At 37.4% G+C, this 25,304-nt stretch overlaps 1 protein-coding gene across 2 annotated transcripts in view; it reads right to left on the reverse strand.

Moving 5' to 3' along the window:
- Positions 1–25,304, reverse strand: part of LOC120768428 (putative neural-cadherin 2) — a 572,777-nt gene that overhangs the window by 492,176 nt on the left and 55,297 nt on the right. The window lies entirely within an intron of this gene.

Raw genomic sequence — 25,304 nt, forward strand, 5'->3', positions numbered from 1 at the left:
TATCAGAGCCGTAAAAAAAGAGAACAGAACCATCTAACCTAATGATTGAGTGCACACTTAACTTAAAGTCTCAAATATGCTATAATTATCCGGTATCAGCGATTCTCAAATATGAGCAGCTTCTTGGAGCGAAAACGACGTGTACAAAATTTTATATCAATATTTCAACAAGTGAGAGAAAAGTTTGCTAAAAGATATACGGACCTAACTAATTCGAATCAGCTGGACCCGCTAATCATTTATATCTATATGTGACCTGGTCTACGAAAAGGAAAAAGGGAGCTAACGTTTTCACTTGGGTGTTACAAACGTTGTGGCAAACTTAGTTTATACATTAGTCACTTGGGTGTTACAAACGTTGTGGCAAACTTAATATGTTTACCTTTTTAGTGTATATCCATGTATTGGACCTCAAGTAGCAAATTTGAAAGCATCCTCCCGTTTTTCGGAAACTTGCTTATTACTCACTATCTATTCAAACAAATTGAACAATTATAATTATTTCATTTAAATAAATTGGAATTTGAGTTGAGAATTCAATCAATCCTCTGTCCTCTTTGAATTTTAATAAATTATTTGGTTGTTAAGCAATATAGCGTCACGAAACTGTGAGCACGTGTTGCGCTTTTGAAATAAATTTGGTAGATGAAAGGGGCGCTGTTCGTGCTTTGTTTCGTATGAAAGTGAATAAAGATTTTACACAGTGTTTTTATTGCTTACGGGATGCCGTTGAAATAAAATAAAATTAATGGAAATCATTTTTCTTCTGTCAATTTATTAAATCTACTGAAGCCGATTTAATTTTTTTTATCCCGATTTCATTAAACCAATCAACTCCTTAACGTAATCTGAGATGAAGAAATTTTCATAAGGCTCTTAAATACGCATCGAGATGTATTATACGAACTTAAATTTTAATTTAACGGCGTTTTCACCTGCGTTATTAATTTAAGGGATTTTCATAAAATCGAATATGCATGTTTGACACTAATTAATTGTTGGCAACATTGAAAGTTATTTAAATCAATGTACCTATGTATTGGCGACAAAAATGTAAATAAATTCAACGCTGGATTTTATATTATAATTATTTTATTAATTTTATAGACGCTGCAGCATTTGTGCGCATGTCTGTGTCGATGTTTGCTCATTTTGCGGTCATTTGTGCACAAATTACAATACATTATTCATTTTAATTATGGAAACTGACCGCAACTGTTGCCCAAGCTAAAGGTGCGACTAATGAAACTGCTGTTTGCTTTTGCATGTACGAATGTATGTGCCGGTCGGATTTAAGGAGCGCTTTCGCTTTTGTTGTTTCCCAGAGGCTTTTGTAAATAAGCCAATACCGTGATATTGACTTAAGCCTTTACGCGTTTGCATTTTGATAAATATCTTCATAATCCCTGCAACACGTTTTTAATATGAATTCTGTATACATATATTGATTGAATTAAAATTGAAAATAACGGAATGCCTCCTCGATACGTGTGTAAACGATAGCATGGGAAACACACAACTCTTTCAAAAGAGATAACTTTATTTTGTTTTAATTTATTCACATCCGGTGCATCAATTGGACTGGCAGGTTTTTTATATTTTAGCCTTATGATACCTATATGCCTGCATACAAATTAAATATTTGAAAAATACTGAGTATTACCCTTTGAAGCAGTTTTTTGTGGTTTTATGTATAATACCAGCAATTTTCGAACGTTTTGGTAGCAGTTTTAGCGAACTTTTAGTTCCAAATAACTCACAGTCTCGGTGGCTTCTTTACTGCGAGCATTCATTTGTATTCTGAGAACACTATAATACGGTTGGAGGACAGATTCGAACCATACGGAATCCCAGTTTATAAAATTACACCACCGTTATTATTGATATTTAACAAGGTGCCATTTCACACAGAAGGATGTCGATAAATTTCCCATAAGTCCAACAGCTTCCTTCAAAAACTCAACTTTGTCGGCGGTATGGTCAACTTCATTGAGTTATCATTGAAAATTATTTTGTAGAATCCTCTGATGCTTTTGGTCTTAAGGGCTTTTTTGCATGTCCCCTGACTATATCATGTTTTCATGACTATATCGCGACGCAAACTACATACAAACTGTTGAGGTAATTCGAGGACCGATTTCATAAAATCGGTGTAAAATAATATATACTTTCAGTGAATTTTACTAAAATATCGTACAATATAATATAATGTATATGGTATGAAGCCAAGCGAAAGTTTTAAAATCTTTATGTTGAGAATATGGAGGCTAGGGGAAATGTTGACCTGATATTATATATGTAGTTTTGACAAAGGCAGCATTATTATTGGAAAAAAGTTTTTCTAGACTATTTCAAAATCTATATTTTCGATTTAAGCTGATCTTAAAAGCACTATTTGTGGAAAGTTTTATTCCGATAACTCCACTGTTACTTGAGTTATGTAATGTAAATAGAAAGGATTTTATGGAATTTAAAAATGTAATATATTGGAGGAAGACTTTGTGCTAGTCTGTTTTTGTTACATTGTATAATATGAATAACATAATAATATTAAGCTCCAAATTTGATTGATTGTGGTCGAATGGTTCTTGCGATATACAGTGAATCACAAAAGTATTTTTCATGTGAATATTATTAATTAAAACTTCGTGTTTTTGTACTTTTAAATGATGTTGAATGCACTTTTCCATCAAGATAATAAAATAAATAGTTTACACTTCAATAAATCATTATTAAAACGTAAAAACTATTTAATTTTTCATTAAAAACTTAGCAATACCTAAAAATATTCAGAATTTTGAGCTCACAAAAGTATATTGCTTTTGAGTTGAACTCATATGGGAACATAAGCAAAAATTATTTAGTAATTCGTATGAAAGCCTTTATTTTTACAGATAGCTTCCAAACGTCACTTTTGGAATCAAAATGATGATTTTGTCAACTTTCGGCAAAAGTCGGGGCGTATCTATTCCCATTTCTTTTTTAAAACTCTTTTAAGCACACTTTTTGATGAAATTTGATAATTCCCTACCTTATTGTCAAGATGAGCTCAAAAGTTTTCAATTGGATTAATGTCAGGGCTTGTTGGCAGAAATTTTGAGTTGAAAAGAATCCACATTTTAACGTCGGAGACTGTATGTTTCGGATCATTGTCGCGTTGAAATAAAAACTCATTTTTTGGCATGTTCATTTTTTCAGCACTGGAATGTAAACTTTTCTTGAGAAACGAGATTCCTGACTCCTTGAGCTGACATGCAGCCCCACACCATGACGGAACCACCGCCGTGCTTAACAGTTGCTCTGACGTTTTTGATATTTAATTCTTCATTTAGTTTCCGCCAGACCCTCCGATCAAAAATGCTATATTTGCTTTCGTCACTAAATATTTTTCCAAAAGTCAAAATCTTTAACTCTATAGGTATTAGCGAACGGTAGTATCTTTTTTTTATTTATAACCGATTTAAGTGTTTTTTTTCTTGCATCACGACCGTGTATTTTGTTATTTCCAAACATTCTGCGCATTGTTTTATCTGGCACTTTGGTGCGAAACGCTACTCTAAGTTCATGGTTAATTTTTGGGACTGACAAATGTGGATTTTACGCTTTTCTCTTACTGTTAGTAACTTTGGTCGTCCAATACTTGTGTTTTCTAGATTACCGCGTTTTTTGCACTTTTTAACACACTTTCTATAGTTTGACGATGTCGAATAAACATATTGCTAATATATTTCGTCGATTTACCTTCGTTGTGAAGGTGCAAACTAATTTTTTTCTCAGCAGGAGTTAATTCTTTACCTTTAGGCATTTTTAATGTGCACAAAATCAACCAGCAGAATTGAAAATAAAAGAAAAATACTTTTGGGAGCACAGAATTTCGCCGAAACGCATATTTTTGGTTTGATGTGCATAACGGGCAATAATTATTTTCATGGTTTACTGTTTTTTCTAAAGAAAATATGAATCAATAAATACACGCATTTAAATAAATGAAATTGTCTACTTTAACCCATGAAAATTTTAATAAAAGAAATGGTAAGGATTATCCCAAATACTACTGTGAGCCACTGTATGCAGATTACAGACAGACGAACAGTCAATCAGAATTCGGATCGCTTCGTCATCCTGATCACTTATATACTTTTTTTTAAACTTCTAACATCTGGAGATGGCGAACCCGATTCTTAAATCGATGACGATGGAATAGATGTTCCATTGATCCACTATGAAGAGGTTCGAAAAGCAATTACCCGCATGAATGAAAATAAAGTTTAAGAGGCCGATGGGATTCCAGCTGAGCTTTTCATCAGATTCTTTGCGGGTTAAGGTCGCCCAATCCAAAAGCGGGGTGACTCGCCATGCGCCAAATCTTGGAAAAGACCCGTGATAATACGATCTGCACACACCACCTCTTCGTCGATTTAGAAGAGCCTTCGGTACTATGAAAAGAAACTGTTTCTATGCCACTAAATTTGAGCTTGGCATCCCCTACAAACTTATACAGCTATGTAAACTGGCGATGCTCAGGATTTGGAAGGACCTCTCCGAACCGTTCGATTGCAAACGAGGTTTCCAACAAGGCGACTGTCTATCGTGTGACTTCTTCAATGTACCGCTAGAGAAAATAGTTCGACCTTAGGAGGTTAATCGAGTAGATACAATGTTCTTTAAGAGTATACAGCTGCAGGCGGACGCCAATGATATTGATAATAACCGCGCAACTAGTTCCGCCTTTTTCACTTTTGATAAGGAGGTGGAATGTACTCGTATGGCTATGGTTGTGAACGAGTGCAGGACGACATATCTCCTATAATTAAACAAACAGTCGTCGCATTCGCAACTGGGCTCACACGTCACTATTCAGATTCATAAATTTGAAGTCGTAGATAATTTCGTCCATCTTGGAACCAGTATTAATATTCTTCTTTATTGGCGTAGACACCGCTTAGGCGATTATAGCCGAGTTAAGAATAGCGCACCAGTCGTTTCTTCTTTTCGCTACGTAGCGCCAATTGAATATTCCAAGCGAAGCTAGATCCTTTTCCAACTGGTCCTTCCAACGGAGTGGAGGTCTTCCTTTTCCTCTGCTTTCCCTGGCGGGTACTGCGTTGAATACTCTCAGAGCAGGAGTGTTTTCGTCCATTCGGACAACATGACCTAGCCAGCGTACCCGCAGTCTTTTAATTCGCTGAACTATGTCAATGTCGTCGTATATCACACACAGCTCATAGTTCCATCGAATGCGATATTCGCCGTGGCCAACGCGCAAAGAATCATACATTTTTCGCAGAACCTTTCTCTCGAAAACTCGCAACGTCGACTCATCAGTTGTTGTCATCGTCCAAGCCTCTGCACCATATAGCAGTACGGGAATAATGAGTGAGATTGGTTTTGGTTCATCAAGGGTGGACTTTACTTCTCAATTGCCTACTCAGTCCGAAGTAGCACCTGTTGGCAAGAGCTATCTTGCGTTGGATTTCTAGGCTGACATTTTTGTTGGCGCTTACACTGGTTCCCAAATATATGAAATTATCTACAACTTCAAATTTATGACTGTCAGAAGTGACGTCAGAGCCAAGTCGCGAGTGCAACGACTGTTTGTTTGATGACAGGAGATATTTCGTCTTGCTCTCGTTCACTGCCAGACCCATTTACTTTGCTTCCTTCTCCAGTCTGGAGAAAGCAGAACTAACGGAGCGGGTGTTGAGGCCGATGATATCAGCTCTAAACTCTTATAAAAGATTGTACCTGCTCGATTAAGTTCTGCAGCTTGAATTATTTTCTCCAGCAACAGATTGAAGAAGTCGCACGTTAGGGAGTCGCCTTGTGTGAAACCCCGTTTGGTATCGAACGGCTCGGAGAGGTCCTTCTCGATCCCCACGGAGCTTTTGGTGTTGCGCAAAGTTATCTTACACTGCCGTATTAGTTTTGCGGGGATATCGATTTCAGATATCGCGACATAAAGGCAGCTCCTTTTCGTGCTGTCGAAAGCAGCTTTGAAATCGACGAAGAGATGGTGTGTGTCGATTCTCCTTTCACGGGTCTTTTCCAAAATTTAGGGCATGGTGAATATCTGGTCGGTTGTTGATTTGTCAGGTATAAAGCCACATTGATACGATCCAATCAGGTTGTTGATGGTGGGCTTTAGTCTTTCAAACAAAATGATCGATAGAATCTTATATTCGGTGTTGAGGAGGCGCAGATTTTGGGGTCTTCCTTTTTGTGGATTGGACAAAGCACACTTAAATTCCAGTCATTGGTATACTCCTTATCAGTTCTTCGCCGCCATGTTTGAATAGCTCGGCCGGCAATCCATCGGCCCCCTCTGCTTTGTTGTTCTTCAGACGGGTAATTGCTATTCGAACTTCTTCATGGTCGGGCAATGGAACGTCTGCTCCATCGTTATCGATTGGGGAATCGGGTTCGCCTTCTCCAGTATTAATACCAACAATTATATTAGCCTTGAAATCCAACTCGTCAAGAAAAGGTTTTGCGGAAAATTTATAGTCTTGTACTTTGTACTTTGGCAAAATCGTATTCAGTGGAACGATGAGCTGTACGAGATATACGGGGACATTGACATAGTTCAACGAAACAAGAGGCGGCGGCTACGCTGGCTAGATCATGTCGTCGGAATGGACGAAAACACTCCAGCTCTGAAAGTATTCGACACAGTATCCGCCGGGGAAAGCAAAAGGAAGGGAAGACCTCCACTCTACTTGGAGAGATCAAATGGAGGAGGACCTGGCTGCACTCGATATCTCGAATTGGCGCCAAATACCAAAAAGAAGAACCGACTGGCATGCTGTTATTAACTCTGCTATAACCGCGCAAACAATCGGTGTTTGTGTCAAAGAAAAAAAAAGTATTATGATTAACAGCTATGCACAGAGAAATAGCACACTTGTGGATAACAATATTTGAGGTAAAATTTTCCTTATATATAATATCTGTCAAAGCTTTATTTTTCGACTGAGTGTAAATGTGTAACAGTAAACTATGTCTCTCATTTGAAAACCGAAATTTGTGCAAGAAAAATAATGATGTTAGAGTGGCATTTTAATTTGCATAAATAGTAAAAAAAAAGGGTAGAGGGCTAAATTGTACTCTAGAAAAACGATGCGTTATGTACGAACTCCTTCACAAATCGCAGAAATACCGAAATGTTAGGGAAAAATGATACATACTGCTATTACATCAGTCAATTGAGATCTAGAGACAAAAATAAAAAAATAAGAATACAGAAAACACCCCGACGTAAAACGAGTTGCAAAGCTTACTTGGCATAGACATATTCAGAGGTGCTTATTGAAGAGATAATGTTATGGTGTGGGGTGAGTTTTCAGTTTGGAGTGAGACCGTTGGCCAGAATTGATCTGTAAATTGGATATTGATGAATGATAATGATTGGGATAGAATTACCAGCAAAAAGTTCGGATTTTAACCCAATAGAAATAGCATAGAAACCTTTTGGAATGATGTAAGATCAGGAAACAAAAATTGAAACGTTCGGACGATCTTTGTGCTGGAATTAAGGAAACGTGGTATTCCATTCCACGGAGTAGATACCAGAAACTTGTGGAGAGCTTACCTCTCACATGTCAAGCTGTCTTGAAAAGTCGGGGCCATACTACAAAGTATTAACATGTTAATAACTAATGTAGTAATTTTTTTACATTCTTTCATTTAAAAGTTTCGAAAAGATATCTTCACAAAATTTCTTATGTATTATTGTTCAATGCAGCGCTACAATATCCGAAGGAATTATCTAGACCGGGGCACTATAGCACATACATAGCAGTCAAACAAACTGAACAATCAAAATCAAGTGCTTCTATGGCAACATCTTTGTTCTATTTAATATTTTTTCTTGTACATAAAATTAGGCCATAATGTCCATTAGCCTTTGGTGGTTGACTTATGTTTAACACGCCTTCTATTTACTCGAAGAGTATCAACAGCACGCTAAGAATGGCGTGGGGTGATCTCCTAAGCATTTGTCAGAGGGCTAATTTTTACTTATCAGAAACTTCTTCCATGTACATATATAAATGTATATAGTGAATTATTTATTACAATGAACTTATGTGACATCTGTTAACTCCTTTTTAATTCCACAAAAGTTTTTATGTAAGTCGCATATTATCAGTTATTCAATAAATCATATTCTAAGATATTTTTAAGCCACATAATTTATGTGGGCCACTTGAATCCTTTACCCGGCATATTTAATTTATTTTTTCTGGGAAAGTTTTCTCGGATTTCAGCAACTTTTCAATTTAGCCACACAAACTTTAGGGTAGCCCACACAAGCAAAGTTTAAGAACAAAGTTTTGTATTACCTTTGGGCAGACGTTACGCACTTCAGCCTATCGCTCGAACATTTGCTTTAAAACTTATGGCTCAGTCAAACAAATACGACTACAAAATTAAATTATTACCTTGTCACCGCAAAAGATCGCATGACAAACAAGCCGCACCGAAACGCTCAAGATACGCCAAATGGTACATGTCGCCCTTCACATTGTTTGCATTGGTGAGCAGGTGGCTTGGCTTACTTGCCGATATTTATTTCTTATTATGATGCCACATAAACACATCATCTTCCAATTTACTTGTATCATAACATTTAAGCGGCATTCCTGCCACCGCATTACACACTTCTCGCATTAGTAATCGACTTAAGGGAATGTACTCGCATCCTTCTCATACCCTATATACCTATCTAAGTATATTATGTAAATATGTATGTATGTATATCGGGCTTACGCCTCTTCAAATCCACATCGCCGAAAGATGTTTAGATGGTTTTACTTGGATTAGACATAAGACGGAAGGCAACACAGCCTTAACAGGGATAATATGTAGCGCAGCTCCAGCGGTGGGCGGCGCACAACGAAAATGAAAGTAAAGAAGTGGGGCACTGCCTACTTACTTAGAAACACATGCACATCTTTACATAAGACAGGTGTATGTTAAGGTATTCCACCCATGCGAAATATTGCGCAGAACAAGATTTTGACTCAAGCACGTGGGTTGGTCTTAAATTTCAACTTGTTTGAGTACCGTACCGTGTTCTCTGCGTCTATAACTCTGAATTATAGCTGAGCTTGGCGGTTTCGGGAAATTTACAAGAATTAATCTGTTTTCATGGTTCGCCAAGTTGAGGTAAGTGCAGTGCTTATTAGCGAAAGATTATTTTAAAAGCTTAGTGATATGTGTTGAAGCAATACGGATTTGGAAGATATACATACATATTAAGGTGGGCCAAAAAAAGTTTTTTTTTTTTTTTCTTATTTAGTATGAAAATATCATCCTATATGACTAAAAACAAGTTCTGGTAAAACCTGAACCACTAGAACCGAATCCATAAGCTGTAAACCTAACTTTTGAAATATATATGACATCTGAATTTAAGCTGCGCGCGTCGAAAAATTTGGAGAATTATTTTTTTTTTAGGTTGGTAGTACTGTCAGTCACATTTATATCAAATTTCATGTCACAATATTCATTAGTGTTTGAGATACGAGTCGTTTTGTGAGCTGCTAAAAGTGAGGTTTTCGTTTTTTACAATGTCGAAATTTGTTGAGCAAAGAATTTGCATTAAATTTTGTTTACGGAATCAATTTTCTGCTGCGGATACGTTGAGGATGGTGCAGAAAGCCTTTGGTGATGAGGCTATGTCTAAAAAAAATGTTTACAAGTGGTATAGTGAGTTCCAAGCCGGCCGTGAACGTGTCGAAGACGAAGACGAAGAGCGTCCAGAGCGACACTCAACCTCAACCGACGAAACTGACGTTCAACAAATCAAAGATTTGGTATTAAAAAACCGTCGATTAACAATTAGAGACCTTGTTGATGAAGTTGGCATATCGAAAGGATCAGCCAATACCATTTTGAAGGATGTTTTGTGCCTCAAGCGCGTCGACTGGTACCGAAAACATTGAATTTTTTGGAAAAAGGGCGTCGCGTTGAAGTGTGTGAAACGATACTTTTCGATTACCAGGTTGTCATGAAACGCATTATAACTGGCGATGAGACTTGGATCTATGCTTACGACCCCGAAACAATCGATCAATCGAGCGAATAGTCGCTCAAAACTCAAGGTCATGTTGACTGTTTTCTTCGATTATCGTGGTGTTGTGCATTATGAATTCCTTCCAACCGGTAAAACAGTCAACAAGGAATATTATTTGAACGTTATGCGTCGTTTGCGTAACGCTATCCGCCTAAAAAGGCCGGAATTGTGGAAAGACAATTCTTGGTTTTTACACCACGATAATGCACCATCCCATACTGCCCTCGTAATTCGTGATCATTTCGCCAAAAACTCAACCCATATCGTTCCGCAACCACCGTATTTACCTGATCTGGCGCCGTGCGACTTCTGGCTGTTTACCAAGCTCAAAAGACCGCTCCGAGGACACCGTTTTTATATGAAAGAGGAGATTCAAGCCGCAGCGAATACGGAACTGAAGGCCATCCCGGAAAGTGACTACAACCAGTGTTTCGAAGATTGGAAAGTGCATAAGTGCATAGCAGCGGGAGGGGATTACTTTGAAGGGGATGAAATTGATTTGGAAGAATAAATAAAGAATTGTCAAAATAAGTACAATGCACCTTATTTTTTGGACTAAGTAGTATATGCGCGATTTCAATGTATAGTGGTCCGTTCTGAACAACATGTTCAGAGATTGAGGATTGAGAATAAGAATCTATGCTGAATTTCGTTACGATAACTTTTCAAATTAAAAAGTTTTTAATGCAAGTTCGTCGCTGGCTTGTTCGCATAGTCCATAGACTTGACGTAGCCCCGCCATTTCGTGAGATAACACGTCCACCAAATTTGGTTTTCAGTAAATCCGTCCTGTTGGAACCACATATTGTTCAAGTTCATATCATCCAAAGTTGATTTGAAGTTCAGACCACTGACTCCGAATTTTGGTAGTAAATTTTAATAATTTGGACTCGTTGTTGGATCGTATATCTTTCATGGTGAAGTGGCAAACCTTGCTGAAGAGAAATGTCTAAGAAGCGAGACAAAATTTTGCGTCGTTTGCTGTTCCTATCGGTCTACTACTTTTGTAGCGTTCGTATTAAAAACCCGATATTAGTTCGCTTATATACATATATATTCACAGACGGATAGAGCTATATCAAATCATCTCGTTGCGCTGATTATTAAAACATATGGTGCCTCCGACTTTTTCTTCTAAGGGTTACAAACTTCGTGGCAAACTAAATCACCGTTTTCAGTAGGGAACTAACAAAAAACGATTTTTTCACTTGGTACTCTGAAAAATTGGTTGACATACTACACTTCTAAGAAATTGTTTCCAAGAATGAGCTCTTAAATGTAACGAAAAGGTTCTCCGCCTTTCCGTTTTCTAATTTATTCTTATCATCATCTCGTTTCCAACTATTTGAAAAATAATATGAATTTTTTAGGAAATTGAATGCTCTCAAAAATGATCTATCGTGATCCTTTCGTATATCTAGCCGTTTAAAAGATACTAACGTTTGATACGTATATTTAACTATTTTAAGGCAAATTTGTTTTTATCGCTTAACGCTTAACTGCGTTGTAGAGCAGTAAATTTCCTATAAGGACATATTTCGGTCACTAGAGAAACACCATTCGTTTGTAAATTCTGCTGAAATCAAAAATGCAAGTGATGAGTTTTAAGCATATTTTGCGATAAACAAAGCAATCATTCCAAAGCGCATTGCTAAATATGACGATGAACGAAGTAGCCAAAAAAGCAGGCAAGGGAAAAGCCATCGATAAATCCAAACAAGTGTATTGGATTACCCTAAAATGAAATTGATCGAGATATCAGCAGCTCTAAAGCTATAAAAGCAATAGACTGGACATATTGCAGACGAATATATGGGTATGAGAAAGCTTTGTGCAAGCTGTATGCCTCGGAAGCTTCCAATAGAACAATTAACCGTGTCACAAAACAAAGTTATCAAAATTACACGGTATGCATCTCAAATTGCATTCACACGGTCACTCGGATTTGACCTTCTGCGACTTTTTTCTGCCCTCAGGTTTGATCAGAACGAAGGAAAGCTGAAAAGCAGTCGGCGATCCTCAGGCCAATTTCGCAGAAAAACCAAACTGAAGTTCAAAAATCGCTATAGTCAGTATATTGGTATAACTGTTAAAAAATTAAACAAATTACGGTAACAAATTCTGCTTTTCTTTAAAGCGTTAAGAACTTTTCACATGTCTGTAATGTACATACATAATGTATACTGAAGCTCAAATTCGTGCCAAAGTGCTCCACAAAGAAGCGGAAAGTAACAAACACAAAGAAGAAGAGCGACAGACGAAGCCGCCGCATTATTTACGCTTTCGCCCGCCAAATGACATAAACCGGCAGCAGTAATGTTACGAGCACAAAAGCAAGAAAGGAATCGGGAAAAATTGTACTGCAAAGTGGCATAATGGCGGGCGACGCAATGCTTGTGGGAAGCGTTAAAATATGTAAGTACACATTTAGGGAAGCGCATTTTTGTGTATTTCGTGGTTTCAGCAGCAAATTTTTATGCTCGTATATGCAAATTAGGTGGGTGGTTAATTTATAGGACTTTAAATTGGCGATGGCTTTGGTGGCGGCTGTGCGAACGTCGCCCTATCAGCTTGTGAAACGCAAGCATATCACGTGGTTAAATGGCAAATAAAAGCAATAACGCGCCTAAGGGGCAACAGTTGAATACTGTCAGGTAAGGCCTATAAAGTGACGCTGTAAGCCAAAGGGAGCGGTTGATTTACCAAGCTTTGTGGCTTCATTTGCGCACACATTATAGGCATATATGTATGTATGGAGATATGACGTGACAGGAAACTGTTCATTGCGTCACAGGTGCGTAGCATGACACAAGCCGATTGCTCAGTTACCTTATTTACCGTTATGCTAATAGAGTTCTTGTTATAACAATGATAATAACAATAAGGCAGTATGTGCCCTGCAATACTAAGTGCTTTTGATCTGATCTACATTTATGAATATGTAGACATGTGTGCTCTTTAATATTGTAACCGAAACTGTGTCTTTGCCCAAGCATATTAATAATGAACCAAATCTGTCACTTAAGTATATTATCCGCAATATTTGAACGTCCCAGTAGTCAAATATGACAGTTATAAATTACTTTGCAACTAGTTCCAGTAATCAATTGTACCAGAACTAAGTTACTTTACAACTAGTTAGCATAACTCAAAAGCCCAACTATTTCAGTCGACTTCAGTATTGCGAGATGTCGATTGTCAGATGTCTGTCAGAATCGTTCCAGTTTAAGAAAAGTAACTGCCTAGTTCAGTTTACATTCTTCGAAGTAATATAATTTTAATTTTTTTCGTACTAGCATTGAGAACATTCTTTCCATACTGCTCTCTTGCTGAACCAACTTTTCAAAACTTTCTCAAAGAGATGGTTTTAGTCTTATGCTTTTAGGATACGATATGAGTAGAAAATTTTACTTCAAATCGTATATTGAACTACTTAGAGGTCTCACTATATTACTTGTGTTACTTAACATATATATATTTTCGTAAGTGCGTAAATGCATTAACTGAATGATTTAGGTGCGGCACAATTTCCCAATATGTTTACAGGCACATTGACATACATATAATTACATTTAGAGTATTAGGTAAATTTATACAAATGTATAATTCGAAATGCAATCGACACATTTGCTCACCAAATTATTGACCTCAGGTACATATCAAAGCATTACATAAGCCGTGGTAGCTATTAGTAACAGCCGAAAATGTAATTCCACGAATCAGCAGCATACTGCAGGGCATCTGGCTTTTGGCAGGGACTTACGTACATCAAAGGTTTAATGAGTTAGTATACCCGGCCACAAATTTGATTGGTTTTCAATCGTGCATCACTCATAAAGTGATCCGCTGGAGCACCAGTAAGTAAGAAAGCGAATATTACTTGACAAACTAGGTAAATAGGTAGTAAGTGGGTTTTGCTAGCGGGATTTAGCCGGGATAATTAGGTGCGAAATTCAAGATCGCCACGGTAGAAGTGACTGCGGATGTTGACGTAGCCCCAATATATCGTGAACATCGTACATTCATGACCCCATAAAACAAGTTTCCAAAAAAAAACATATAAGGAAAGATAAGTTCGTTTGGAGTTCAAATACTGTTGCCAATTGTATAACGAATGAATTTGTAACGTTAAAAAACGAAATAAAAATATCTCAAAAAAACTACAGTCATAATAAACAATCGGGGGAGAAAATTCCCACAATTCGTACATCAGAACCAGGAATAGATATATTATTCCTTCCATTTTTGGTACCAAGCCGAACTTTTACCAAGCCTTACTAAAAAAGCTGAAAATCTCGAGAAGTATTAATGAAAGCGATTTTGACCTTAGATTTTTTTATAGCAAATAAAATTTCCTACAAATTTTACGTGCACATTTTTTCTATAACTCCTGTCATTTACGAGATATATACAAAAAAATGCGAAATTCTTAGAAAAATCGGGTTTAGAGCCTCGTACTACCTCGCCGGTGTGAGTTACAACTTTGTTGCACTGAGCACTTTTGTAGAGTGAACAATTCTTAGAAATATGCGTCTAAAGTCAAAGCGATGCCATAAAATACCTCTGATCTGTAGGAATTTAAAGATAAAAACTCACGATTGTAGTGTATTTTCTATGGAAAATTTTTACAGGCCTTGGTCCAGTTCTTAATGTCAATAATAGGTTGTTGTGTAGTTCTCGTTTCACGCGCTAACACGTGTTTGATTGTTTGCCGTTTCTTTTAAGTTACTCGTGAGTTACAGCGTCGCAAACATGGAGCAAAATAAAGAGAAAATACGGCATATTTTACAGTACTTCTACGATAAAGGCAAAAATGCATCTCAAGCCGCCAATAAAATTTGTGCAGTTTATGGACCCGATACAGTTTCCATTTCCATCGCACCACGATGGTTTCAACTTTTTTGTTCTGGTGTAGAGGTGGTCGAAGATGCGCCACGCTCCGGAAGACCTGTCGTCGAAAATTCCGATAAAATCGCTGAATTGGTCGAAAGAGACCGGCATAGTAGCAGCCGTAGCATCGGTCAAGAGCTGGGCATGAGTCATCAAAAATTCATTTCAATTTCAATAAAAAAAAAATCAATAAAAATACCGCAAGACTTTTTTGACAACCCATTATTAAGGGCCAAAATTTTCAGGCAATTTTATTGGGGTATTTCCAAGGAAATTTCGTGACGGGACTGAAAAAAATGAATAGTTCAAAGAAAAAAAAACACCCTAATATATATAGTATATATATAAATGATCAGGATGACGAGAAAAGTTGAAATCCGGTTGACTACCTCTCTGTCCGTCTGTCATCCCTTGAAAGCTGTAACTTGAGTAAAAATTGAAATATCTTGATCAAACTTGGTATGCGGTTTCTTTAGTACAAAAAAATACGAGATCGTAGATAGGCGTAATCGGACCACTGCCACACCCACAAATCGCCATTGACCAAAAACACATTAAGTGCCATAATTAAGCACTTAACTAAGATATAAACCTGTAAAAATTTGTTGGAAAAGTGGACGTGGCCCGCCCTTTTTAGTGTGTGCCACCTTGTAATTCAAATCCAACAGAAACTGTTCAAGCCCGTAGGTATCGAATATTTGGACCCCGGATCCTATAGTTGACTTTTGATCGAAAAGGTGGGTCAATGATTGAGTTATATGATTGAAATTAAGGGATAATTTTTCTCTGATAATGATTAGTCTGTATGACAAAAATGGGTTGAATCGAGTTAATACTTCCCTTAACCTCCATATGCCTATTATCTAGATTTTCGAATTTCGGGGTGCCTTTGTACTGCTTATATTGGTCAATATGTGAGTTATCTCAGTGAAAATGAGAGAGCGTATTTGACTGATAACATTGTGTCTTTATGCCTAAATTTAAATATGAGAAGTTTCGAACATCCGACTGACTTTACTCTAGATGATTGATTTTACAGTATGTGGCTGGTTAATAGTATGGTGATATGGTATTGGAAAAAATAAATAATTCATATAAAGACTTTCGTTTCCTTAGAAACCTTATGTATCTGTCTGATTCGATTTCGATCCTCTGCTTGAGGTTTTACACCTCAAAGTATTTCCCTGGTTTGATTCTTGAAAGTTGCAAGAGTATAAAATATTCGGTTGCACCCGAACTTAGCCCTTCCTAACTTGTTCCTTTCATCTATGTTATTTTATCTTCCTCTTTCAAGAACTTCTGTACTAGCCTGAAGTATTTTAACAATTATTTCGATAGTACCTACGTGTCAATGTTATACTTCCGCAAATTACGATATAGAACTAAGATCTCAATGCTCACGCAGTTCATTAATTCTCCGTTATATCCAATACTCAAGCACTTACCATATCAAAGCGGTTAGATTACTGTTTTCCTAATTATATTTGCTTCCATCTATGGAAACTGCAGCTACGTCTGCGGCCTCCGCAAGAGTACAAATACCATGCAAAGGGTTTGAGAATAAGCGGTAGACAAGTCTTTGAGCTTCCTAATATGATTGCTTTATGTTATGTTTGTTGACATATCCGCGGTTAAGCCACTTATAATTACATAACATAGTCACGATGTTGGAATCTACGAATTCACGGTGGGTCAAAATACAATTCGCAAATAAAGCCATCAATCAAGTTAAAGGTTCAATGATGTTTTGAGAAGACTTTAAGCAGGAACTTAGTGAAACTATGTACACTATGTACTGCGACAAGCGATCCCGGAGTAAGTAGTGTTTACCATTTTATAATCACTTTGGTACAACGTTTGGAAATTGTCCAAGATCACGTTCTCTGGTAGCTAGACTCATTTCTGGCGTAATAGCTCGGTTAAAAAGCCAATTTCGCTGAGGAAGGAAATGCTGTTACCATCAATGACGAGTGTCAGTCTTGTCAAAGTGAAGACTTCTGTGTTAGTATATTTCGTGAGTACAAGAACTCTTAGCGGGCACTAGTTGAAAACATCAGTTTGAATATAAAGCTTACAGTTTAAATGCTCAAAACATTATGTTCGCTGCAACAATCGAGGCCAGGCTTTCTCTTATGAGCTTTAAAATGGTATTTTTATTCATATTATCAGTGAAGAGGATAAACCGTTGGAAGACTTTGATTAAATTATATACATAAATGTCCGAATTACTTACCATGTACACATTTCTTTCACTTTTGTCGTAAAATATTTGTGGTACGTTTAACTCATAATAACATCAACCCCTCGAAGATGATCATCGTTCCGATCACGAGACGTAGGGCCCTGGACAGGGTCACAAACCTATCCCTTGGGGGCAGAGTGGTAGAGATGACCAACATGGTCAAATATCTTGGCTTCACGTCAAAGCTACTAAAGCACTAATGGTGTCCAATAGACCAGTGAGTAAGTCGTGTGGCTACTAGCGAAGATGGTCAAGTGGTTTAAACCATGAACGTGCGTCCAATTATCGCATATGGAGCGGTGGCTTCGGCCTCAAAAGCATCGCAGACTTCGGTAGGACTTCAACTATCGAAGCTGCAATAACCCGCCTGAGTCTGCGTGTCGGGTGCTATGCGTACGGCAGCACTTGAAGTCATGCTGGAAGTCACACCGCTTCATATAGTGATCGGTCTGGTAGCCAAATATACACTGCTTCAAATGATAGCAGAAGATTTTGGCTTAAGTATACACTGCTTCAAATGACAGCAGAAGATTTTGGCCTAAGTGCCGAAATACTACTAGCTCTTCCCCCAACAAAATTACTAAAAGAGTAAACTTTGCTAGGAAGTTCATAGTTACCCATAATAGTAAGACTGCATGAAATGATTCCACTCTCGAGCAGCTGCTTAGGGGTAGTACGATCAAGTGGTACACCGACGGTACGAAAACTTCGAAGGGATTTGATGCAGAGTCGCAGGACCTGAAGAGGTCTTTCGTGGATGCATAGAGATAAAATCTAACGCAGCTATCGCAACGAGCGTATCGCCATACTCTGCGACAGTCAAGCGGCACTTAATGGCTACTAGTGCAGGAGTGGACGGCTGAACACCCCATCAGATCATAATCATGTGTACCTTATCTGGGTGCTGATCACAAAGGTTTATACCGGAGTGAACTGTCTGATGAACACAGCATCTACGAACATGGTAGGACCGGAACACTTTCTTGCGGTTTGTCGTCATACCATAAAAAAGCTGCTCAGTAAGGAGGAAAGAGTGGGCAGAGAAAAGTTGCTAATGAGTTGTTAAAACTTTAGCAGGTTTAAAAACGTATCCAACCTGTCACGGGACAAACTTCGGCTACTTTTCGCATACTACACTGGCCATTATAAGCTCAAGTAGCACTTCTGTACAAATTGCCGTTTCTGCGACATGGAACCGGAAACTCCATAACACCTGATAAGTGACTGCACACAAGTAAGTAGCAGTATAATGAAATTCATCAACGTGCTGAGCTGAGCTGGGTGAATCGTTGTAACTGAGGTGAAGCCACAATAGACCTTAAGTCGCGGTGCAAACCTCAGTTATTAATCTATATAACTATCTAATATTATTACTGCCTATCACTTTAACGCACACATTTACACATAAAGGCGTCGTATCACTAAACATGATAATAACATTGTCATGCTGTGTGTATTTATTTCTCACTTAGATAGCGCTAAAGATTGCTCTTTTAGGTGAAAATTGTCTGTCTAAAGCCATTAAATGAAAGATCATTCGATAAAACAACAGACGGCCGTTGTTGCCAACTACACTCGCACATATTTTATGCTGGACTCATTTTTGTTGTGGTTTGTAGGCAACAGCAAGTCAAACACTAAAAATTGGCAGTGTCCACTTTATTGCGCCCAAAAGCTGAAATACAACGACAATGTAATGACCAACAAAAGCAACACGAAACCCGGTTCAAATGGCTGCACGAGCAAAAAGCACAGTTACAATTCTACAGACGCATAAATAAACTTAAGTGCATTTGGCACTCATTTAAAAAAGCCACACAGACACACACACACATCCATATACTACATATATGTACATGAACGGCAATAACGCACAAAAAGCAAATAGCTTTGAGGCTGTAATGGCAGCTTAAAATATCAACAATGAAAACGGGGAAGAATGCAATGAACGAGGTCATGAAGAAAAGGTCGACCAAAAGCATATGCAGGCTCTTTTGAATTACTGTGTGGGCACGCTTCCCCTTCTCAATTAAATGAAAGGGCATGAATAAACACATATTTTTCTACCATAACTTGTTATTGCTGTTGTTGTCTGTTTTTTTTTTTTTTAATAAAGCGCCATACATACTATTGGTATGTGGGTCTTATCATCGCCGACAACGCACCAAACGAAGCAAATAGGTTTTGGCTGGTAGAATACACACAACCACAGTTCCATATGTGTATATATACAAGTACAGATCTATATGCAAACATATAGATAAATTTCATGAACCAAGTTTGAAGCTGCAGCAGTCAGTTTGGCAGCAAAGTATGTTTTATGTCTGTTCGTAGTACATAAGTGTAATATAAGAGGCCGTTACAATAAATTAAAGAGATTCCACAGCGAGAATCAAAAAGACCAACAAACAAATCGGCAATAAAATAGTACATGTGAAAACAAAATCAACATTTGTAAACGAGTATGCCAAAGAGAGTTGAGCGAACACAGCGCGATGAACACGGTGAGATCGGGAAATGGTGCGATCCTACGCTAAGTATTAATGTGGGACAGTACGGAGAGCAATAATACTTAGGACACATTGCGGAAAAGCATATGTGACCTGGTGTACGGAAAGGGGGCTTAGGTGCCAATAAAAAGGAGAACAATTAATGAGATAACGAGAAACTGACGATTATTTTTAATAGCTTTCTCAGAAAACTAGTTTTCGCACGTTAGCTCCCTTATCGTAGACCAGGTCACATATATCTAGATTAAAAAGAACCGTTACTTAGGATGCGAAAGTACATAACACTTATGGAAAATTATTTTGAAGAAGTCGGAAGTCAAACCGATATCACATTAGTAGCAGTACTCACTATCAAATCGAAGTACTATGGAGTAATTTCCTTAATTGGATTGGAGAATCGGGTTCGCCATATGGTACACTTTCACTACCGTTCAGCAGGATGGAGCTTTTATTTAAGTATGCTCTGAACATCAGCCACTAGATAATCTCTTTGAGTCCTACAAGAGCATGCTCCGGTCTTGAAATCTGCCGTTAATCACCACATATTTTCTTAGAATTTTCGATCATTATCCCTTTCGGTCAGCTTCTGAAGTTTTTCATACTCATGCATCTCGGCCGTTTTCTTTCTTTGGCTGCAAACGCGTCCCGCTTCCACACAACAAAAATGACACTTTTGAAAGAAAATAAGCTCGGATCAAGTATAAATATTATGAAGAGTTCTAGCTTTGGTAAATTGTTTACTTGCAAGTGGAACCCACATATATATATTCACAGCCGACTATAAAACAAACTAGTTTTGAAAACCAAATAACAAATAAAAATTATCATTAAATGCAATTTTTTAACTAAATTGAGATTGTTGAATTCAGAATACCTTTCTTCAAAGGACTTTTTTGAGTATGAAAATTCGAGGAGTTGATATCTCGAAAAAACTTTACAGTAAAGTACAAGTACCAGATCACGTAAAAGAAACGATACTGTAGGCCTGGTTCCTCAAAGGGACATATTCCATAGTTACCCCGTGTCATTAGTAAGAGCATACGCGTACATCTGCATAGAACGAACTCACTCAGCAAGCCTATGGGAATTTGCAAGAGAAAAAGTCACTTGAGAAACGAATTCGAAACAAAAATAGACGTCCGACGGCAAGCATGGGAAACAGGATATTGGCAACGGAAATTAATGTGTGGCGTACAGTACGAAGAATGGGGTGGCGCCATATAAAGGCGTGTGTGTAGTTGTTAATTTGCCAGAAATGTGTGGGAGGACCACTCAGATAGATCTGCCGGAAACTGTGATTTAGTAAGTCGACCAAATGCTATGAAAAAATAAAACGAAATTAGTCTTACTCGTGGTTGAGTGCACTACAAACACACATATGGGTTGAAAGTTTTTCTATTCATGAAGCACATAAGTTATTAGGAGATTAAAGCAAGTTTGGTATAATAAGTAACGGTATTATTTCACTTCATAATTAACTTAGCGTTGACAACTTGCCAGATAAATTAATTAAAGAGATAAAGTAAATAAAATATCATAATATAGATATGTTTAAATAAAAAATTTGCACAAGGAATGTTTTTAACGATGAAAAACATTAATCTCGGAAAAAATCTAATATTGATCTGTAAACTAATATAATTGTTCGAAATTGGCGGTTATGACAAATAGGAAGCTTGTTGGAGAGAACTTGACGTGCGCAAAATTTGAGATATATACATACATATGTATTTTAAAAACTAATAGTCATATGTACAGACTGAATCGGAGCAGCTCGCCACGCAGATTATATATAGGGCCTCCAGTGTCTTCTTTTGCGTGTTACAGGGTTTAAAAAAAACTATTCATGGATGTTACTTTAAATGAAATGAAAATATACTTCTTTACTGGCATGACAATGACAGCAGTTAAAAGTTAAAGACGAAGATGATCAACTGCAATGGAAGAACAGAATGTTTAAGTGAGTAATATCTAATAGGATGCAAAAAGCGACAAAACCAGGAAAGCTCTGAAGTGTGCATGAGATTAGAAATGCTGAGCATGGACGATAAAAGTGATTAAATCACTTGCGAGAAATACGAATCACTCAACACTTTGTCAGTTTTTTGCTGTCGTATTTGAATAGCTGAGCCGGTAATCCATCGGCCCCTGCCGCATTGTTGTTCTTTAAGCAATTGCTATTTCCACCTCATCATAGTCCGGCAATGGAAAATTTATCGTTTCGATTGCGGAATCGGTTTCGCCATCTCAGGCTGGAGAAATATTCTCTCCATAACTTTAGTATGCTCTGAACATCAACCACTACATACAAGAGTAGGCTCCGGTCTTGAAAGCTTCCGTTGGTTGCCTCATCTTTTCGTAGAATTTTCGAGCATTATCCCTGTCGGCTAGCATCTCACGCTCTCCATACTCACGCATCTCGGACTTTTTCTTTTTTTTCTGCATTTGCGTTCTGCTTCCGTCTTCAACTTCCGGTATTTATCCCACCCCGCTGATGTTGTGGTCGATCGAAGGTAGGCTGTTTGCTTTCTCTCCACTGCGACAGGGCACTCCTCATCGTACCAGCTAGGTAAAGAGCTTGAAATAGTTCAGTTCAGTTCATTTATACCGTGTCGCTCATGAGTGCTCTCAGAGAGAAGCTGTCGGTTGTGATTGGAGATTTTCTACGTCTTACCTTCCCTGTGTTTGTTGACGGCCCTATCTTCCGTACGACAAGGTTCATAAAAGGCACCTTTGGACATATCGTCTTTCTTTTCCGTCAATACGTAGGCGTAAATCAGTGTTATGTTGAAAAATTTTGCTGTAATGCGGGTTGTGGCTATGCGTTCATCCACTGGGGTGAATTCCAGGACAAGGCACCGGAGGCTCTCTCCCACCACGAATCTCACACCGAATTTGCGCTCCTTTATAAGGGCCCTGTAGTAAATATCACAAGTACTACTTTTTGTCTCCTTGTCCCGTTCATCGCATCCACACCAAGTCGCATATATTTAACTACAGTTAAATATGCATATTTATTGTTGGATGTATTTAAACAGTATAACATTATTAAATGCCCGGTAAATTGAAAATACTTTACAGTAATCGGAAAAAATCACATTTGTGCATTTACACGAATAAATAAGTCATCAAACAGAATACCCAAAAGCTATTTGAGGGTGTGTAATATTTTAAGATTATATACATAGTATATAAAAGCATACCAATATTTATTTATCATACTTAAAAGAAATAAATTTTTACTACTGTGTTCAAATTGAAAGTTGAATTTTTAATTTATATATTATTGGAAATTTATTTTAGAACATATTGTTGTTTGGTCCGACAAACTTAACGCAACAATTCTCCAACCTTATTAACCCTACTGAAAGGACATTATTTGGAGGTTTTCAAAGTGGTTCTCTTTAGAGATGAAAATCTCCTCATTCGACTCAAATTTTTCTTCGGTGAGTGACTTTATCACGTTTGGAAACAAATAGAAGTCCTACGTAGATAAATTTGGAGCATACGCCTGACGAGATAACGGTTCGTGGCCTACTCCGACCAATTGATTCGTGGCATCGATGGAAGCACTTATGATCCGAAGTGGGTAAATGTAAATTTTCTGATGTCCATTACTTCTTGCAGCAAAAGACTTACCCTGGCTTTTGAAATGTCTACTATCTTCAGCTACCTCGCTAATAATAGACGGTCTGCCAATAGAGAATCGTGAACTTCTGTCATGTGATCATCCTTACGAGGACTTCTTACGATAACTCAACATTTGGATGGTAAAGTTCCGAAGTGTAAGAACTACTTCAACGAGCACACACAACTCATCTAATAATTCTTCTTAGTGGATAGTACTAAATGTATACTGAAAAGCGACGCCCAATCGACCCAATAAGGCACAGTATATTACATTTTCCGTGATGTTCGAAGAAAACTTACCGTGTGGGTCTCAAAAAGATTGGCTAGCTGAATATGCTGGAACCTTTGAACTTATTAAACTTTTCCTTGGTATGCACTTTTTTTGCATCTGGACAATTTTTTTATCAAAACTTGGAATAAATTTCTTTCTATCGTAAAAAAAATATAGAATTACTTATAGACTGAATAAAAAGGAAAGAATACCAGAATAATGTTTCCAAAATAACCTGGAGGAATTATGTTGTCATTATCTGATTCCACATAAATCGAATTAACAGTAATGTTTTGAAACTCTATATCCCTATGATACTATACGAATAATCAGTCTATGTGGAACAGAAATCTCTATCCAGCGGAATAATATCTGCTTGATTAACTGAAAATCCAATAATCGTGTATACTGAGATGAAGCAAACTACCAATGTAACTTCCTGAAGTAAATACTATTCATTTATAAGATATCATAGAATACGATTCTGATTCCGTAATAGTATACTATTTTTCTTCCATGAAAAAAGCTTACTTGCTAAACCAGGTGAAACTTTTAACTACCATTGCTAACGCATTCGCACTGCTGATCCGAAATTCAGAAAATACTCTCATATATACATAATATATGGTGTACAAAATTAATATATATACAAGTATATGCATGTAGTACATGGTGGGCCAAAAGTGACTCTTGTTCGGATTGGAATTTTTAATTGTGCCATTTTATGACAAGCACTGGTTCGCGAAAACGTTTCTTGGATAACTCGAGGTATACATACGGATACATGTAGTTTGCTGTTGAAAACTTTTCTCTAACACAAAAAACAATGTTTCAATATAATTTTTTATCGAAAAATTTCGGGTTGAGAATCTAATGGGTCCCTCGAGGTTTGACTTAATATTATTTTACCTTACTGATAACATAATCGCTCTTTAAAACTGTTGAATCGCTGCAGTGCTGACGCAAAAATGTCTGTGTAACGTCACCCTGTATACTTGTACGTACTATGCTACCATATTTGTGCAATGATGAATAGTGGAAATTTGAAATTACTTATCCTTAGCCAAATATTTGCTGGCAAATGTATGAAATTTGATGACAAAGCGCTATTTGCGAGTGCATAGTTTCGTTCGTTCCTGATATTCGTGCATTTATGTATGCGGATCACTCGCCATTATTAGCTGTGGGAATCACGGTGCACACAATTGGCTGCACTTCAGTCATGCAGAAAAAAAGCTCGAATAGAAATACGAATGTGGCAGTGTGGTAAATAATACATACTCGTTGGTATATGTGCATGTGACAATACATATTCATGACAAAACACGAACATAATGAGTTTTTGATTGAAATCAACATGAATGATTTCATGTTGGGGAGACCCGTGGCAATAAGGTGTGAAATGTCGAATCAAATATGCAACCACAACGGAGCGCCGGGAAATGCTGAATAATCGTGATGAGAGTGGAAATTCAAAAAATTGTTTTTGACTTTAATTTCTAAAAGAATTCCCAAAAATGGAAATAAAACAAGAAGGCGATACACTCTAATGGAAAGGATAGGAATGTTTGCTTTAAATCGTAACCAAAGTCAAGTTTTAGAGAATAGGAAATGCTTTGAAAGTTCTCAAAGTCAATACGCAATGAAAATAATAAGGCACTTACTCGTAAACTATGAGGTATCTTT

This window comes from Bactrocera tryoni, chromosome 2 (genome assembly GCF_016617805.1).
Source record: "Bactrocera tryoni isolate S06 chromosome 2, CSIRO_BtryS06_freeze2, whole genome shotgun sequence".
Taxonomy (NCBI): domain Eukaryota; kingdom Metazoa; phylum Arthropoda; class Insecta; order Diptera; family Tephritidae; genus Bactrocera; species Bactrocera tryoni.